Source organism: Azolla caroliniana, unplaced genomic scaffold (genome assembly GCF_043228905.1).
Source record: "Azolla caroliniana isolate FFs.n. ecotype wild unplaced genomic scaffold, voAzoCaro1.0.p SCAF_16, whole genome shotgun sequence".
Lineage (NCBI taxonomy): Eukaryota > Viridiplantae > Streptophyta > Polypodiopsida > Salviniales > Salviniaceae > Azolla > Azolla caroliniana.
In genome coordinates, this window is record NW_028230451.1 from 3,133,353 (window position 1) to 3,139,352 (window position 6,000).

The following is a 6,000-nucleotide window of genomic DNA, read 5'->3' on the forward strand; positions in this document are numbered from 1 at the left end:
ACTTCACCTAAATTTAATGTGTAGATAAATACTACTAATTCATATAAATTGCCCATCCCGTTATTTTCCCAAATAGATCCTCATTGTTTGGAATCTGGGTAGAGTTAAGTCTACTTTTAAATATCACAATTTCGTGCTCCCATTCTTTCATAGTTTTGTATATGCCTACGAAGGACCAACAAACATTTAAACACAAGCTAAGATTATGACTTTGATTTTGTTAAATCTTCAAGAATGTCATCTAACTATGATTTGCTAGCACAAGCATTGGTAGCAACATAACAATTATAATTATTCCATAGATGTTTTTTATAGTTAACTTGTCTAATGGCAATTGAGCCCAATATATGGTCAGTAGAAGTATGGTTTCTATTCACAAGTGCGAATATTTTTTTCTAGCAACAAAATGAACCAAAGAATAATTAACTTTTCAAGCCACGAATTAGTCCAAGACATCATGAACATATAATGATATATTAATAGTCATGTAGGCTAGATGCACATATGCTATCTTGATGAGAACTAGTTCATCTACCGAACTTGATCGTTATCGCATAAAAGTACTCTTGGGGCTAACTAGCAATAGGGTTCTTGAGTTGTGCACTTCTTCTTGCTATGCTCATACATTAATATACTCAATTAGGCCAAAGGTATACTTGCACTAGTATATGATTGTGAGGTGGTGTATGCTCATGGCATGTTGTAAGTTTCCCCTTTAGTGGTAATTATATGATGATATAATTTAATCTAATAATATTTAATCTAACTTGGTTAATGACAATTGGGCTTGAACATTAGCTAGATTTTCCAACGACAATTGAGCTCGAGATAAATAGGAATTGGGTTCAACTATCAAATGGACATAGGGGTCAATTGAGTGTTGATTGGACCTAGGTGTTCAATCGAACCTATCTAATGAGAATCAAAGTTGTGGCAAATGACAATCAAAATGACATTGGGGGTGGAGGTGGAGGTGGAGGAATAATTTGATAGTGTCACCACCTCTAAACAAATAAAGTTATGTGAGAATTAAATGAACCCAAAACAGAAATCATTTTGATCTAAAATAAAGAAGTACTCATTAAATGTCCACTATGATTCCAAATTAGTTAGTAAAAAATTCAACTATTCAAACATAATCATTTCAACGGTTATTCAATGGATTGTGAAACTTGTACCACTTCTTACAATTAATCAAGTAAGCCCTAAGATTGTTTTCTTTATTTAACAACGATTGTATCAACAAGTACCCTTCTACATGAGAGAATTCGATGATGTCAAGAAGTTCCAAGAACCAAACATGGGTCACTCGTGTCCTTATCATCATCAAACTTTGGTCACTCGTGTCACAAAAAGATGGTATTTGTAGGCCCTATCTTTAAATTGGTTGAATTTGCAATCGCTAGATTAACTTCAAAGATATTTCAATTTCTCAAGAACCAAACATGGATAATTTATGTGTATCATCATTATCAAAACTTGGGTCACTGGTCTCTTCATTGTTATTGGGTCATTGATGTCTCAAGAAGATTGTATTCATAGTGGGGGGCTGCTCATTCAAAATTTGAACAAATAACTAAATTTGTCACTAGAGTTTGAAATTTGAATGATTGCCAATTTCCATGATCTTCCTCACCTACAACTAGAAACATTCATGGTAACTTTATTTTCTCTCAATCAACCAAAATGCTTGCTAGTGTAGAAGTTTATTGGCATTTTCTTTAATACAAAAGAAATAGCCCATATTTCACATACGTAAATTTCATGAAAATGTGGTTTTATGGAGGGGCAAAAACATTTCATTCATTTTCATATGTTTACCCAATATATAAATTAGACCAGTTTTCACAAGCCCACATGCTTATGACTTAATCATACTAGCCCGAGAAATTTATTTGCACTTATCGTATTGATGAAGTTAGTATGGTCAACTCTAATTACATGCATCTAATGAGTCTAACTAGTAGAAGTTATAAATGGGAATGAGGATTTCTCGATAGCTACTGGTAGGCTCCACTAGTCAATATGAAACATGCACATTGATTTCTCTCTCTTTCACACAATCGATGAGAAAAATTACACTTTCATGGGTATAACTCCAAGCTTTGCTTTGTTTACATATATATCTTTTGATCACTGAAAGACCAAAGTTTGTCTCACCTCATGACATTTTATGTATTCTTAGGAATCTTAGTTTGTTTGTGCATGTCTTCAAAAGAGTACAACCAAAGTTATAACTAATGACCTTAAATTACCAATGCTAGTTAACCATCATCCATAATGGTCATTTTCAAAAGCCTGCTAAGTTTAAATGAATCAACATAGATTCCATTTCAATGTAATTCTACTACACATATTTAGTGCATGAATAAGACGCAAGCATGACTGTAAGTTTTAGCATGCGTGTATGTAATGAAAATGTAATTTGCAACAAGCAAAGTTACAACAATTGGAGTTTCATGGCATCTGGGACCAAGGAATATATTTTATAGATGGATTTCTAATAAGGTGGAGTGGTTCTACTCTATACTAAGGTATTTATTTAACCCGACAATTAGAACTTAGCATGGCTTAAATGTACATATTTTAGATATAGCCTTAGGGCATTTTCTTAATACTAATGTCATAATTCGAAATAAATAAATAAATGTACTCATTACGTGCATGTTTCAAGAACCACAAAGTTGTCGAGTTTCCATTCTCATGAGTCACATCTTTATAATACTAGACCTTCAGACAAAGAGTGATGATCAATTTATGCATGAAAAAATTTACACGAAGTACTTTGATATTGAATTACTCATTATTCCCCATGACTCAAATTCCACTTTTGTTTCATCCTCAACAACACAAGTACAAAGCCCAAGCTCTCAACTTGTTCGTTTCATGATAAGCAGTGAGAATTGGTCACAAATTCTAGTATACATCTCAATCATCTCAGTATTCGAGGCCCTGCCAAGTTCCAACATTTAGTCTTGAGGGTTTGCATAACTATTAGTTATAGGTCACGACAACTTTGATTGTGATTGGGTTACATGGCACCAATTTCCATAGGAAATTGAAAAGAGTGAGTTCCTTGATACCCACCTCTTTTGGACATTGCAAATCGAGAGGTCAAAAGTTCTTCCAATGTACTAGCTTCGTTTTCGAATAATATGATTGATATAATTACCAAGTTCTAGATGTGAGATCGTGACTTTATCTCCTGACAACAAACTCTGTTGTCTTGCATCCTATGTAAAAAATTACCTTTACTACAAATCTTTTGAGACAAGTTTTTGACCAAATATAGTTGAAACCTTGAGAAGTAAATGCTTTGATTTCACACATTTTAATAGAAAATCATAAAAAAAGGGATCATGACCATGGTCCATCATACATATGGTATTTTTCATAGTATTGAAACTACCCTTAGTCAAGTTGTAGAAAACGTGACACATGCAAGCTATTAAAGAAAAACAACTTAAAATATATATCGAGCTTATTAATTATGATGCAACACAATTGGTGTGAAGTAAACAAAATTCCTAGTCAGATCAAACATGTTATAATGAATATGCTAGCTAATGACCAGAGAAACTTAACCAACTCTAATTGTTTATTTCTAATCCAAGTTGAACCACAAGATTCCCTTTTTTTTTAGCCTTTTAAAATTCTTCTTTAATAGTGTATATCTAGTCCAAACATTACTTGCACACTTCACTTTTTATTAAGGTTTGGACTAAGAAAAGTATACTTTCATCTTTCTACCGCTTGAACCAACGGCAATTTCAATACTATGAAACATATGCGGTGAATAATCGACATACCCAATCCCATATATGAGGTGTATTTGTGATGTTTTCCATGTTGTTTTCCCTTCTTCTCGGGATAGTACTTATCGTAAACCCCCAATAAGTAGACTTCAAAGGAACTTAAGTTTATTAGATAATGTAAACATACACCACTAATAATAGTGATCAAGTAGATCAATCAAGCCTTTCATGTTAGGGATATACGAGCACACAAAGCTTCAACAAAGTTAACAAGCCCATGCATAGTGACCACAAATGTCACACAAAATGCACGGAAGTACCATTTCTCCTTGCATTGTGTCCTTTTGCTTCCATTTTTGGGAAAACATTTACTTCTATGTTTGTATGCACAAAACAGTGATGTTTTTGATGCTTCGTTTATGAGAAAGCATTGCGAGTTTGCATGACCTCAACGATAACAACTAGGTTTTTAGTTTATGATGCAAATCATTGAAAAGAAAATAACTCGGAAAAATGAACAAACCCTATTTCATTTATCTTTCACATTTAGGGGCATTATAAGCAAACCGATTTGGGGGGATGGGGGGCCATACTTCAGTCGTGCACATAAATCTATACAAATATGGAAATTTGAAATCATTTTTATCATGGTCACATTTTGAGCCTGTGTATTAGCGATTATCAGTCAAGCCTATCTTGTTCATTGCGCATGCACATCATAACAGTGTTCTGGGGTAATATCAACGATTACATTACCACCCCTAGTAGTTTGAGAAACATCATGATATAGCCATAGTGATTAAAGAAAGTTTCTCTCTCTAACTAAATTAGACCACATGAATAATGCATCATGACTATCCCGTCGCAACTAATGTGTATGTGTATCTAAGAGAGTCCCCACCCCCCTCCAAAAAATAAAATAAAATAAAAAATCGCCACTAGCCAAGACTTCCTAGGGATGATCAACAACCAATAAAATGAAGAGAGTACAATAATTTATTTTTTACAATGTAGTTAATATGGCTATTTCAGTTATTAATTACATTAGCCATGATTTGTTATAGTGATTAAGCTCTAATCATATAAATTAATTGAGATAATGATTTATTGGTGAAGATCTAATGCAAAAAAGAGAAATTTGATGTTTTTTTTCCAAAAATAATTTGATGATGTTGATTGAGAGTGAGATCTAATTGAAGAGATGATCACATGTCAATACATATTAATAGGAGAATTTAATACAAAATGTAACATACCTCATGTGACATTACAGGAGGATCAAGGTGGAGAATAGGTGAAAGGAAAACAAGGATAAATGTTCTCATTATGGAGCTGGAGGACATGGTCACATTCGAACAGAGGACATATGTTCAATACATATTCGATGTCTCATGTCATTTTTATTTATTTTGTCTTTCACTACCCTTATTTGTGGATTTCCTAGGTCATCATGGCGAGAACCATTGTAATGCTTTTAGCCTAATCATTCCGTCATGTATGCAGAATTCTATTATTGATGAATATTTTTTCGAAAAATTAATAAATGTAATAAGTAATGGTTGTTAAGATCTAGTGAAATAAGATAAACATGAATATTACGTTTAAACACGAAAATTAATCAGATTAAAGCTCCAATCAAAGATTTGTCTCTATATTGAATGAATACAAAGTTCTTATCGAGAAGATTATTGTAAGGACCATTAAAGAATAGCACGATTAACAACACATAAATGAGTTTACTTTTTAACCAAGTCTATATGTAGTCAAATTATAAGGGGTTGTATTCTCATTTTACCCCATTTACGAGATAAGGTTATCGTTTAGTTTTCAAACCTAGAAACCACATCATGCCAATTTTACAATCAAGTGCAGGCTTATTAAGCATTTGGAATATCACAACTCATTCTCCCTTAGCCGATTGGAATGAAGGTATCGTTGAAGTTTAGAGAAAATGTCATAACTTTGAAACAAGGCTCCAAATAGAGCGACCAATAATGCTTTGAAATCCCACTCCCTCTCTCACCCCCCCAAAGATGTTTCCAATATAGGTCATATCATAGGGTCTTTTGTAACATCAACTTGAAGCTTTAGAAATCCTCAAACGAGAAAGTGTATAGATGACATGACATTTTTTAAAAGGCTTAATTTTGAGTTCAGCAATTTAATTAGTGCTACAAATTTGCTACCCTACTAACGAGAAATGAAGTGGCATTTATACCTTCATTCTTCACATGATCACACAAAA